Raw genomic sequence first — 15,569 nt, 5'->3', positions numbered from 1 at the left:
CTAACTCCCTTGTCTCGGCCTACTTCTCGCTGATTTCTACCATCACCTTCATTCGTTCTCCCAGAAATAATTTGATTTGCGTTACCATGTTACTTGTGTGTGTGTGTGTGTGTGTGTGTATATATTTTTGTTCTTCATGTTTTGTTCCTTCTGTGTCATGTTGTGTCATGGGTCACTGTTTTCTGTATATGTCATGTACGGCGCTGCAGACCCTTTGTGGTGCCTTATAAATTAAAGCTAATAACAATACTTGTACTGCCACTGTCCATGATAAATAGGCGAGGGCAACCTTCTCTGGCATGTAGGCTTTGATAAAAAGGAAGAAACCCTAAAAAAGTTTTCACTGTATCTTTGGCTCTTCACATATTGGTAAATAGAAATATCCAATTCAAGCATGAATAATGTGTGTGTGTTTAAAGTAATGGCTTAATGGTTGTTCTATGCAAATGTTTTGTGGAAAAGGGGGTAATTTACCATGCCCTGATAACCAAAACAGGACCCGTCCCCCAAGGGAAAGGTACAGACAGGATTAAGGATCCTACTGTTACCATAAGGAAGGATTTTACTCACAGGTGCACGACATAGATGTGATTGCTGATTGCTAAAAGTATTGTGGATCTGGTGGGCGGGGCTTCTGACGCTGAATAGCAGCTGGACGATAGCTAGGGCTGGTGGGCTTAGCTACTATCAGGAAGCTATGAAACATTTGATGATCATATTACAGTGTTGTTGTGACAAAATAAAATAGCAACTGGTTAAAAAGACCGGAGTAAGGAGTCACTCATTTGGTAGTTCTTACAATATGTTATTCTGTATGCTCACATATAAATAGTGATTGGATGTCCTCAAGCATTCCAGTCTCCAAAAGACTAAGGGCTAGATCTACTAAGCTGCGGGTTTGAAAAAGTGGGGATGTTGCCTATAGCAACCAATCAGATTCTAGCTTTCATTTATTTAGTACTTTCTACAAAATGACAGCTAGAATCTGATTGGTTGCTATAGGCAACATCCCCACTTTTTCAAACCCGCAGCTTAGTAAACCTAGCCCTAAGTGTGTATAGGATTCAGTCCTGCACACTGAATCAAAACCTTGTTTCCAAAATATTAGTTCTGATATATTCCTAAAATGTGTGAATTAATATCTCTGAGGGTCAGTAGTTCAGGAAGTAATACAAATAATACAAAGTAGGTGAAGGTGGTGAACTGCGCTAATGATAGCTGCTGCTAGTCCTCCTGTTGGAATCACACAGTATTCCCAAAATAATGATGTCTATAATAAATTTATAAGAGAACTCAGCGCTGCTGAATGTGTCTACATAGGTAAAATGGATCCTTGAAAAAGACCCATATTAAGGGAATAATAGGGCTACCAAATCTGGAACTTATCAGGATCCATTCCTTGTCATCTGGACTGCCAAAGAAGTGGTGATTGTGCACCCCGGGCACTTATAACAACATGCCCTTATCCACTTCTATCTGGTAGAAATCCTCATATCACCATGTTCCAGAGTTTTAATTCATTCCTATATGTATTTTAATTTTTTAAAAATGTCCAATAAAAATTTATTTTTAGTCAAACGATATTACACTAGATCCGTTTTTAATTTTTTTCTCTATATTGGAACTGAGGGATTACATCTGGAAGAAATTCCCAATATCTCCATGGAGAAATCTAAAGAAATTTGATACCAGGCTTCATATTCATTTTCTTCTTGTAAGTGTTTTCACTTAAGGTGACGGATCAAATAACATATCACAGTGAAACTATTTGAGCACTGAAGGCGTTTATCTATTGTCTAGTAATTGGAACCACATAGAGAAGTTGTGGTGGAACTAAAGTTTATGGACTGTTCACTGATTTCTTGTGCAATAATTTATCTCAACGATATCATACTATGTTGTATTTTTTATTTATTTTTATGCTATATCTCACTCTCACATAATATGGAGGGAAAAATCAGAACACTATGACATATGGATCTACCCATCATCTGAATTTTTTATTTGAGTTTGTCTCTTTGGCTGTTATTGTTTATTGTATGAAATTGTAGACACACCATCTACTTTTTTACTTATGTAGACACATTCAGCAGCGCTGAGTTCTCTTATAAATTTACTATAGAGTTCAGGAAGTAGCTCATATGAATAACTTGCATTATGAGTCTAGTTGCCCTTTAAATTTGGTGTACATTTACATTCGATCTCTCAGCTTGATGGTTACAAACCAGATGGCCTTGACATACTGTTTTAGAAAGTTTGTTTTACATTTTTGCTGCTCAAGCACAGTGATGTGATTTGACCCATAGATTAACAATCTAGACTAATCTTTTTTTGCAGGAAATAAACTAAGAGTTGTCATTAAAAAAACGTAAATGCTAATTAAATGCTACTTAATCTTTAGTAATCCAATCAAGTTTTTTTTTTAGTGTCTTTTTTTGTGTAAATTTCTCTCTATTGATAAAATTTGACATTGCAGTAAGCTAAAACAGATCACAATTTCTAATACAAAATAATAAAAAGTAAGACAAGACAATCTAGTATTTGTCTTTTTCCAATATCAAACTAAGAAAATGTGATTGAAAATTTTTGTATACATGGAAAGGGAAAATCATACGAAATAGAGGATAGGAAGGGGTTTCATGATAGAACAGAGTTCAAATTTCGAAAGCATATTAAACAATGTGAGATAAAATGATTTTGCTTGCACAGAACGCATATAAGTAAATGTGTAACTAGAAGAATAAATTAGGTGTATCTGGTTGATTGGCTTGTGATTTAGTTTTTGGATTCTTTATAGTCAAGCCACTGACACCATATACTAGCAAATTCTTCATAATATTCTCTAGCTGCCATGATGATGTCGACCATGTCCATATAATTATCTAATAATTATCTAATATAGTAAATCATTCATTCATTCAAAGATGAAAAAGTATTAGATCACCAGTGTGTGTACAAAATCGTTGTCACAGCGTTGTTCCAGTGTCTTAGTAAATACTATTTTATATGCTCCAGCCCCAGGGAGATAAAAACCTCCAATTAGGATTATGATCCAGCCTTGAGAGATAAGGTCTTCTGAACAAAAAGTTCTATCAAAGATAAGAGAGGGAGACTTGTTGACCATAAAACTGGTTGACAGGACTGGCAAAGGATTATGGCTTCCTCTGGACTGAGTGAAGTAACGGAGGTTACAGCACAGGACTGTGAACACCGACAATATTCCTTTGAATGAGACTTGTGTGCTCACTGAAAGCAGAGTGACAGTGAAGAGAGACTGCTGCCTTGCCAGCTGTAAAGGGAAATAAGCCTTTCTTAAACGGATCAAGCCTGAAGTAGTAATCTCTTTCTTCTTTGGAGAAACCATTGGATTTACTCCATCACTTTGTCAGAACACCTTAGACTCTATTGAATTACCTGTTCCATAGAAAAAAAAATGCCGATGTTATATATAGCCTTCTAAATAACCAGCTAGAGACAGATTTTACACCCCTGCATTGATTTCCGTTGACTTAATAAAAAATCAATATCCTTTTTCATTCATTCTGAACTTTTTGACAAGTTCGAGAAGCCTACAATCTGATCAGGGCCGGATTAAGGGAGTGGAGGTCCCTGAGCTAAGGGGGCCACCATTCCCCCATGAGGCCCCCCTGTGAGCCCCCCGTGAGCCACCCGCCGCCCCCCACCCCAAGACCTTACCTCTTTCTGTTCTCCTGTCACAGTAGTCCTTCCGCGGCGCACTGTAAGCTCCTTACTGAGAAAATCTTGGGAGAGTGAGACTCACGAGATCTCCTCAGTAAGGAGATTACTGAGCGCCGCGGGAGGACTACAGTGACAGGGTCAGTAGCATTAATCTGGCCGTGGGCGCCCCTGCCCCCGCACCGATCAATAATGTCGCTGAGCACTGTCAAGGGCCCCCTGGATGCCCGAGGCCCCCGGGCTGTAGCCCAGTTAGACCTCGGGTTAATCTAGCCCTGAATCTGATTAGAATAAAAGCTGGTGGTGAATGGAAATCAGCCTTTAATACCAATTCAGGACATTATGAGTACCTGGTAATGTAATTTGGCATATGCAACACTCCTGCAGTGTTCCAAAACCTCATCAATGATACTCTCTGAGATTTTCTGGGATATTTTGTTGTGGTTTATCTTGACTATATTATGATTTATTCTAATCTCACAGATCATACACCCCATGTATATCAATTCCTTGAATGCCTAAGACTTTGCTAGTCGTTTGCCAAAAGGGAGAAATGTGAATTTGGACTACATCATATCTGCTGAAGGCTTCTCTAAGGTACAAGCCCTATTGAATTGAGCAGTGCCTGTTAATCTTTAGGCCAACCAAAGATTCTTGGGGTTCCCTAACTGCTATAGAAGATTCATACCATCCTTTTCTTCTATAGTAGCGCCAATCATAGCACTCACAAACAAAGTCGAAGTTCCGTCTTTTCGGTCCTTGTTAGGAACCCCTCCAGTCAGTACATCAAAACCCGGAGTCTGCTCTGAAGTCTGGTGTTCACTGGAGCCCCTAGTGGTGGGGACAGACTTGGCTGCAGACAACAGAGGGTCTTGAGTTGTGCACTGACTGGGGAGAACCCAGCGATAGAGTATAGGAGCCACCAGCAGAGTGAAGTCCAGGCAAGGGTCGAGGGCCGGCAGCAAACAGAGAATCTAGTAGACAAGCCGAGGTCAGAGGTCACAGGCAAAACAGCAGTGTAAAATTCCAGGCAATAAATCAAGGGGCACAGGCAGTCAAACGTAGTCAGATATCCAGGCTAGGGTCGGCAACAATAAACAGATTCCAAAGCAAGCAGGAGCAGAGAGCAGGCTAGAGCACTGAAACAGGAACTATAACCGGCAGGGAGGGCTTGTTCCTTCCTGCCTTATAAACAGATGAGAACCATTGAAAAACTGTCCTGCACAGCAGGTACTATTTAGCCCAGCTGGGCTATAACTATGTAGAATGTGCGCACGCGCCCGGCTGCCCTAGATGTCGGGACGCGGCGCTAGAGGCTAAGAGCGTCCCGACCATTGCCTAGGCAATGGCCGGGACCAGGAGGAAGTGATGTCCCGGTCGTCATGACGACGGCCGGGATGCTAAGCCAGAACCGGAAGTGAGCCGCGGCTGTGCCCAGAGCCGCTGCGGCTCGTAAGAGTACCCCCCCTTGAGGAGGGGTCAAGGAACCTCGACACCCAGGTTTTCCTGGAAACTTTTTAAAGAAATCAGCGAGTAATTCATCTGAGTGAAGATTTCTTTGTGGTACCCAGGACCTTTCCTCCGGGCCGTATCCTTTCCAATGAACCAAGTAGTGGAACTGACCCTGCACCTTTTTCGAATCAAGGAACTTCTCGACTACAAATTCTTTGATGTCCGTCCACCAAAACTGGCTGAGATCTAGGGGGCTGTCGAGGTTTGAATTCTCTGGAAGACTGGGCAGGTTTCAACAAAGAGCAGTGGAAGGTACTGGGGATTTTTAGAGATTCAGGAAGCTTCAGTTTGAAGGCCACTGCGTTAACTTGTCTTAGAATGGTAAATGGACCAATAAATTTAGGTCCTAGTTTCTTGCAAGGCTGACGGAGTCTTATATTCAGAGTAGAGAGCCACACTAAATCTCCAACCTCGAATGAACAAGTGGACCAATGTAGATCAGCAAAGACCTTAGACTTAAAGGAAGCTCGGAGTAAGGACTGATGCACTTATTTCCAGATCTTCCTAAGCCGGGTGGCCGTGGCTCTGCTTTCAGATGGTCTATTAGTGGATAGAGAGGATAATGAATTGACTCTGGGATGGTACCCCAGGTTACAATAAAAGGGAGAGTACTGGGAAGAAGTGTGGGATGCGTTGTATGCAAATTCGGCCCATGGAAGGAGGTCAGCCCAGTCGTCATGATGCTTGGATATATACAATCGAAGGTATTGCTCCAAGGATTGATTCACCCTTTTGGTCTATCCATTTGACTGTGGGTGGTAGGCAGATGATAAACTGAGACTGATGCCTAGGAGAGAGCAGAGGGCCTTCCAGAACACTGCGATGAACTGTGAACCCCGCTCTGACACAATATCTTCCGGTAGACCATGGTAACGAAATACATGTTTGACAAACAAAGTGGCCAAAGAGCGTGCCGAAGGTAACTTGGTCAAAGGAATAAAATGGGCCATTTTACTAAACCGATCCACCGTTACCCAGATGGTGTTGTACCCGGAAGATGGAGGTAAATCAACGATGAAGTCCATGGATACGTGGTCTGACCAGGACAGGTAACGGCAGTAATAACCCAGAAGGGGAACTTTGAGAAACTTTGTTCTTGGAACACAGGTCACAGGATGATACATACTCTCTCACATCCGCAGATAATGACGGCCACCAGACAGTACGAGAGACAATTTCGATGGTCTTGGCAATACCGGGATGTCCAGAAGCCTTGTTGTCATGACACTCTGAGAAGACCGATTTCCTAGAGTTTCAGAAGGTGCCTGTGGTTGACACTGCTGAAGGGTTTCACCCAGCTTCTGCGTGAAGGCAATTAAAATAGAAGAAGCGGGAATAATGGAACGGGGCTCAGAAACTGGAGTTTAAGCAGAGATAAAGCTGCGAGACAGGGTATCCACTCTAAGGTTCTTTGAACCAGGCCGGAAAGTAATAACGAAGTGGAAGCGAGAGAAGAAGAGGGACCACCGTGCCTGCCGGGAATTCAACCTCTTAGCTGACTCGATGTAGGACAAGTTCTTATGGTCCGTATATATTGTGATAGCATATTTTGCTCCTTCAAGCCAGTGGCGCCATTCTTCTAGTTCCCATTTGATGGCCAGTAATTCACGATTGCCCAGGTCGTAATGTTCTTCAGCGGAAGAGAATTTTCGAGACAAATAGGCACAGGGATGAAGGCGGTGGTCTTTAAGATCTTTCTGAGACAATACGGCTCCAACTCCTACATCAGAAGCATCGACCTCGACAATAAAGGGAAGATCTGGATTAGGATGTTTCAAAACTGGGGCAGACACGAAAGCACGTTTCAAGGCTTCAAAGGCAGAAACTGCAGTAGGCAGCCAGACTTTAGGGTCAGCACCCTTACGGGTCAGAGCTGTGATAGGAGTGACAAGGATAGAAAAAGCACTGATGAACTTCCTGTAATAATTAGCGAATCTCAGGAACCTTTGGATGACCTTTAAATTAGAGGGTTGTATCCAGTCGAGAATAGCCTGTACTTTTGTGGGATCCATGGCGAAGCCTTCAGGAGAAATGACATATCCTAGAAAAGTGACCTTGGAGACTTCGAAGTCACATTTTTCTAGTTTCACATACAGATGATGATGATGACGGAGCTTCAGAAGAACTTGTCGAACATGTTCCCGGTGTTGTTCTAATGAGCGGGAATAAATAAATATGTCATCTAAATAGACCACTACGAAGGAACCCAAGAATTCGCAAAGGAAATCATTGATTAAGTCTTGAAAAACAGCTGGAGCGTTGCTGAGGCCGAAGGGCATAACGAGGTATTCATAATGGCCTGTTTGAGTATTAAAGGCGGTCTTCCATTCGTCGCCACTTCGGATACGTATCAGATTGTAGGCCCCCCGCAGGTCAATTTTGGAATAAATTTTGGCTCCTTTTAGTTGATCGAACCTGAAATAAGTAGCAAAGGATAAGTATTTTTAATGGTTATTTTATTTAACCCTCTGTAATCAATACAAGGCCTAAGCCCACCATCTTTTTTAGCCACAAAGAAGAAGCCTGCTCCGGCGGGAGATTTGGAAGACCGAATAAAGCCTTTTTGCAGGTTCTCCTTTACATACGATTCCATGGCTTGGGTGTCTGGAATAGATAAAGCATATAATCTTCCCTTTGGCAACCTGGAACCAGGGACAAGGTCAATAGCACAATCGTACTCCCGGTGAGGAGGAAGAACATCTGCTTCTTTCTTAGAGAAAACGTCAGAGAATTCATGGTAAGGAAAAGGCAACCGTTCAGGGCAGATCAGAGTAATTCTGAGTGGTAGAGACAAGCATGTGGAAGGACATCGAGGACCCCACTTGATGATCTCACCCTTGGTCCAGTCGATACAAGGATTGTGAAGAACAAGCCAGGGGTGGCCCAGAATTAAAGGAACCGAAGTGCAATTAATTAGATACAGAGAGATGGTCTCGGAGTGAAGGGCACCCAACTTTAACTGCAGAGGAGGTGAGCGATGATGTATTTCACCCTTATCTAGGCGATTCCCATCCAAACCATAAACAGTGATGATGGATTCCAGAGGAACGGCTGAGAAACCCAAGGACCGAAAAGTCCAAAAAGTTTCCGGCAGCTTCACTGTCCAGAAAGGCTGGAACGGAAATATCCCATCTGTTAAAAGTGAGCTGAGCAGGTACAAGCAGGGAATTTTTAGGAGAGATGACTTGTAGGCTTAAGTGGACACTCTCCATGTTCACTTGGCCTGGTCTTTTCCGGTTTAACGGGGCAGAAACGGAGCAGATGGCCCTTCTCTCCACAGTACAAGCAGAGACCCAAAGTACGCCTCCAGGTGCGTTCGTCAGACGACAGTCGATATGCTCCCAGCTGCATAGGCTCGACCTGGTCAGTGGATGGCGTTTGGGAAGGAATAGGAGAATAGGATGAAGGATTTTCCTTCTCAGCTTTCCTTTCTCTAAATCTTCTGTCGATCCGAATGGCTAACTGCATGAGCTCCTCGAGAGATCCCGCAGTGGGTTACTGGACAAAGGAATCTTTAATTTGTTCTGAGAGCCCCAGCCGGGAACTGACTACAGAGAGCTGGGTCATTCCATTCATAATCTGAGGCCCAACGTCTGAAATTGGAGCAATATTCCTCCACGGACTGCCGTCCTTGTACTAAAGATCGCAGCTGTGCTTCTGCAGAAGCCACTCGGTCCGGGTCGTCATAATTCAAGAGCAGAAAAGAATGTGTCCACAGTTTGTAATTGGGGACTATTGGGATCCAAGCTGAAAGCCCAAGTTTGAGGGTCCTCTTGTAACAGGGAAATCACTATCCCCACTCTTTGTTGTGGTGATCCGGACGAGCGTGGTCTCAATTTGAAATAAAGCTTGCAGCTTTCACAGAAGTTGCGGAAGAGTCTGCGGTCCCCAGAGAAGCGATCTGGCAAATTCATTTTCGGTTCTACCACAGAAGGCTGAGCGACTTGCGAAGCTCTTGATGCCTGTTCTTGGGCAATCTGCCGCTGAGACAGTTCTTGAACCATTTGGGACAAGGTCTGGATTTGTCCTGCCAACACTTGCGCCGGGCTTGGTTCCATAGGACCGAATACAATGCAATTCACTCACTCCTAGGGGTAAATGTATGAATCTCCGGATTCTTCATCTCCGGCGTGTTCAGCCTCTTCAGCGCTTAAATTTAAAGCGGCGCTGCATTGTAAAGGGAAGTTTCCCTTTACAATGCAGCGCCGCTTTAAATTTAAGCGATGAAGATGCTGAACACGCCGGAGATGAAGAATAATTTGACAGTCATATCTATTTGTTTAATTTTCACAATGAGGAGTATATTTACCAAACTGCGGGTTTGGTTACCTATAGCAACCAATCGGATGCTAGTTTTCATTTATTTAGTACATTCTACAAAATGACAGCTAGAATCTGATTTGTTGCTATAGGCAACATCCCCACTTTTTGAAACCCGCAGTTTAGTAAATCTAATTTCCTTATTTGTAAAAAGTGTAATGTGTTAATTCAGAATGCATCACACTGGTATAGGAACTGTTTAAAGACCTATTTAATGACCATTCCTCTCAATTGGCTAGCCGTGTGATCTAAGTTTAAGATCTATAAAGGTAGAAGGCTTGCCTTTTTCTTTTGTTATTAGTCTCCTATAGAGAATGCACAAATTCAAGATCTTATATTCCCAGAATCATATAATCCAAATATACTTTGCCAATCAGGTATTTTAAAATACAAGTACAAAACATGTTACTGTTAATGTATTGATGAATCTCTCATTATTTGCCACACAGCTTGGTGGAACAGTTTTCTCTATAAACTGATATTGCAAACACTGAAATCATGACACTAAGAAGAAGCTGTTTTAGAAGGAAACTGAAAGTGGTGTTTAGCATATTACTGGGGTGGATTACACATTGCCAAACCGAATGTTAACTTGCAACATTTCCTATAGGAACAAATCCATAATTTATTTTGTAAATAATGTTTCATCCAATTATATAATAGACTAAATAACATTGTTAAAGATTTTAATATGTAGCATGAAAAAAAAATGAAACCTATGAAACAAAGACTTCTTGTGTTTGAGCACTCCTAAAAAGCCTAGGTTGTTGTGCTCCCAGTAATACACTGGAATGAACAGGTGCTGTCAGGTACCCTCTTTATTGAAATTTGTTAAACATAAACTTTGAATGCCAGGAACACACCTCAGGAGCACTGCAATGTACAAGACATGATAGAACTGTGAGACGGGGAAACACTTTAGTAGGTGACTTGGATGATGATTGTAATTCTTGAGATAGTTATAAAATCTGTATTCTTCCATAGCTTTATTTAAAGTGAGCCACCAACTTAACGACTGGAACATTTTTACATACATACAGTATCTATGAGGGATTATAAATGATCTTCTAATCATTCAGGTTGACCGTTAAAAAGACTTTCCCGTATTAATTTCTAGAACATAAAAATAATATAAATTACCAGTAGCAGGTAAAGGCTCATACATGAAAGAGAAGTAATGTGTCCCATGCAATCCTTATAAAGAGTGGCAAATGAAGTGACCCAAGATCCCTATTGCAATGTTTGTAGTCTACATAAAATGTTTTTTATAATATGAATTTGTTAATTTCTATGTCTCTGGTCAAAAGATCCAAGAAAAATTCTTCAAGAAAATATTTTTCAACTCAATTTTACAGAACAGAGACAAAATGTTCATGGTTGTACATAGTAACTGGATCAGGGTAAGTCAGTTAATAGCTAAGACTATGGTACTAAATGGGGGATTAGTAGCATGTTTATGGATTTTCAGTAATTCATAGATTTCTGGAATCTATGGGTAAAACTCATCCTCAAACACACACACAACCATGTTGCATTAAATCTTAGTTAATGAACACATCCATGAGTAATTTGACAGGAATGGGTTTTAACAATTGTTAATTTACTTTGAATCTCTTTGTTTGTGAAAGCAGTAAGTATATAAACAATAAAAGTAATCTGTGCATCCAGTCAGATACAGTTGAACCTATAAATAATAATAAATTAACGAAAAACAACATAAAGAACAGCAGAGAACAATATCTGATGGACCTGTCAGAGGATTCAATGGATATATGATAATCTATGAATAGAGAGGAATAATTAATGGAAAAAATTAAAATTAAAAGGATGAGGAACTGCTGGTTGTTTTTATAAGTATATAGGTATGGGAGAGGGGAGGGAGTGAAAGAGTGTGGGGGGGGGGGATCAAGGGAAAGAATTATCTAAATGAGGGAATATTGAGGGATATGTGTCTATCAAGAAAATGGCGGAGAGGGGGAGTTATAGAGATACCAGGGTTTCTAGATTTTCTGAGATGTTTTAATTTTTTTCTTAAGCAAACTAGAGAAACACTATATGGACAAAATTATTTGGCCACACCTATTAATTATTGAATTGGGGTGTTTCAATCAGACCTGTTGCCAGAGGTGTATAAAATCAAGCACCTAGCCATGTAGTCTCCTTTTGCAAAGATTTGTGATACAAAATGGGTTGTTCTGAAGAGCTCAGTGACCTCAAGCGTGGTACTTTGATATGCCAACTTTGCAATAAGATGGTTCGTAAAAGTGATATTATTAGAAAGTGGAAGCGTTTAGGAGCAACAGCAACTCAGCTACGTAGCGAAAGACCACGTAAAATCACAGAGCGGGGTCAATGACTGCTAAGATGCATGGTGCATAAATTTCGCCAATGCTCTTGGTGATTTCATAGCTGAAGAGTTCCGAACTTCCACTGTTATTAATGTAAGCACAAAAACTGTGCAGCAGGAGTTTAATGGAATTGGTTTCCATGACCGAGCGGCTGCATGCAAGCCTCACATCACCAATGCCAAACGTCAGATAGAGTGGTGTAGAGCACATCGACACTGGACTGTGGAGCATTGGAAACATGTTCTGTGGTGTGACAAATAATGCTTCTCTGTTTGACAGTCAGATGGGTGAGTCTGGGTTTGGTGAATGCCGGGAAAAGATTACCTTCCTGACTGCATAATGCTAACTGTGAAGTTTGGTGGAGGAGGGATAATGGTATGGGGCTGTTTTTCAGGGTTTGGGCTATGCCCATTATCTACAGTGAAGGGCGATCTTAATGCTTCAGCATATCAAGTTATTTTGGACAATCCTATGCTTCCAACTTTGTGGCAACAGTTTGGGAAGGACCTTTTCTATTCCAGCATGACGGTGCTACAGTGCACAAAGCAAGGACTATAAAGACATGGTTTGTTGAGTTCGGTGTGTTAGAACTTGACTGGCTCGCACAGAGCCCTGACCTCAACTCCATCGAACACCTTTGGGTTGAACTGGAATGGAGATTGCGAGCCAGGCCTTCTCGTCCAACATCAGTGCCTGACCTCATAAATGCTCTACAGAATGAACAGGCACAAATTCCCACAGAAACACTCCAACATTTTGTGGAAAACCTTCAAAGAAGAGTGGAAGCTGTTATCACCGCAAAAGGGGGACCAGCTCCATATTAAAGTATATGTATTTGCATACAATGTTATTACAGTCCCTTTTGGTGTAATGGTCAAGTGTCCAAATACGTTTGTCCATATCATCATCATTATCATCATCATCATTTATTTATATAGCACCAGCAAATTCCGTAGCGCTTTACAATAGTCCATATAATATATATTGCATGGAAACTGTATACCATATCTTGGATATGATCGCATTTCTGCATGGATGGTTTGATTTCTTCAGTCTGTATTTATTTGGAATTTAGCAGCATTCCAGATATGCAGAATAGGTTTATCTAGATGTTTGCTACAAGTCCCAATACATTTTGAGAATGTTCCTGTGCTTCCACAATGTCTTCATCCCATATTACATGACTGGGGTAGATTGTATATAATTTAAAGGGAACTAAATTTCACCTTGAAAATATTATGTATGTATGTATATGTATATATATTTTATTTTATAGCAATGAGTGATATTTTAGCTATATGTTATTTGATGTTATTTGAACTACCACACTGAGCCAAATATCTGCCAATTTTGCATTCCAATGCTGCTTCTAATGTTTCAATAGATTGGTTGTCAGGGTAGAGTATATATAGAAGAGATATTGTAAAAGAGATATTGTTCCTTGCCTTCCTGCATAATATGTATAAATTCACACTATTCAAAGGATAAGCAAATTTGGTGATATTTCCCAATGAAATGAATGGGTGTATTCAGATTAAGGTAAGAGGGCATATTCTGCTAGTTATAGTTGGTTATTGAATGTATCTCAGATCTCCAGAGTAAATTTGATGGTAATACATATGCCAAGGCTGGTCTGTAATTCCCAGGAAGACTGGGGAGACAATTAAGGCATCTTAATGTCGTAAAACATCTTCAATGTCTACCAATTTCTTTAAACCTAGGCCAATGTGCCAGGACACAATGTGGCTTAGGCACTACACTTTTTTCAGCCAATCATATGATCAATGACTGATTGGCCTGATATCACAGTAGTGTGTACCCAGCAACGATGAACGATTATCATTCCAAAGCCCATTGTATCATTGAACAAGGTTTTTAAACTGAACAAAAAAGCTTGTTCAATGATGGAACAATGTCGTTCTAATTATGCAGTGTGTATTCTGCAGAATTGAAACAACGATTTAGGAGTCAACATCTCTGTCACTGGAGAAGTACCAAAAAAGTTATGGCAGCTAGTAGAATCATGTCTGTATGCCATTTGGAGGAGAGCCCCTGCGAGCTGTAAATGTAAGGTTTTTTGGTTTTTTTTTGCCTGGCCGGCGGACAAACAGGGGGTGGAAGGCAGAGAGGAACACTTGGGAACCCCCCCCCACTCCCACCTTGCCTACCTGGCTCTCTGCTGCCCCTGCCCGAGACACTGCTGTGTGATCGCCGCAGAAACCCAGGGAGCCGCAGTGCACAGTTTAGGAACCGCTGTTGTGTGCACTCCCAGACTAATAAATTAAATGGCTGCTTCAATGCCGGCATGAGACCATTGAACAATCCTCTCCATCTATCAGATATATTAACATCTACTAAACAAGTTGTGGCTACTAATAAAACTATATCTACACATATTTTTAAGTTAACAAATATGATTCCCAATTAAATGTCGGCATAAGATGGGTGATTAATTTTTTCCTATTGATAATGACAGAATCGCGTCTCTTTATGATGTTCAATTAACAGCAAAATTAACTCAGTGATACTTCAGCAGTCTGGGCTGAATGAAAGGACTGGTACAATTGGATGATAATATAAAGGAATCTTCAACAAAAGTAACCGAGGAATCTATAAATAAATAATCATGTGAAGACTATCTCAGATCGTGATATTTCCAGCACAGATTGTTATAATAACAGCCTTTAAGATATGGGCTGAATGATTTTATGTGTTGCCATATGAGTATATCAGAAGGCATATCTGTCAGATGATTTAAACATTTTAGAGGTCTATTTACCAATCACTGCAAAATGTGAATGAAACTTTTCAATCCTCATCGCATATATGCGGATTGAAAAGTTTCTCATATGTATCAAAAAATCAACACAGGAACAGCCATTCCGATAAACGGCTGTTCCTGTGAAGAGTATCACTTACCTTTCACTTGGGTTTTCTCTTCTCCTCCCTGTGCGGTGCTGCTCGCTCCTCTTTCAATCCCTGTGCGCATGCGCCGACTGGTAAACTCTGGCATGCGCACAGAGATCCCCGAATGAAGGAACCTGAGGCATGTGATGGAGGGATCATGTGATCCCTCCACACATGCGCTGTGTAACTCTGCTCTTCGGAGCAGAGCTGTTTTCAGTGAAATGTTTCACTTATGTTGATGTACGCCAGCTTCAGATGGCGTACATAAACATGTTTTTTTTTTTCAATTTGGCGGTTGATACATAACGTTTACTGAGCAGTGCCCATACACTGTTATGGGGACTGCTCAGTAAAATGAAGAGATATGCAAAGCAGCAGATATCTATGATATCTGCTGCGATGCAGTCATAGTAAATACTGATTTTGCGTTTAAGCGGTTTTCAGGGCTTTGAACACAGTTTTTAGTTTTATAAATAGGCCCCTAAGTTTATCTAATCCCCGGTTACCTGCCAGAGGGGCCTACTTATCAAACGTTTCCCCCCTGTAAAATCTGTTTAAACACTAAATTAGTATTTATGATTGTAGCATCGCAGCAGATATCATAGATATCTGCTGCTTTGCATCTCTTATCGTTTTACTGAGCACTCTCCATAACAGTATATGGGGAGTGCTCAGTAACGCTATTTAGCAATAAATGAAATTAACTTTTCAATCATGTTAATGTACGCCATCTCAAGCTGGAGTACAGTATCATAATTGAAAAGTTTCAGTGCTGTCAGCTATGCT

The sequence above is a fragment of the Mixophyes fleayi genome, chromosome 1 (genome assembly GCF_038048845.1).
Source record: "Mixophyes fleayi isolate aMixFle1 chromosome 1, aMixFle1.hap1, whole genome shotgun sequence".
NCBI lineage: Eukaryota > Metazoa > Chordata > Amphibia > Anura > Limnodynastidae > Mixophyes > Mixophyes fleayi.
Note: the sequence above shows the minus strand (reverse complement) of the source record.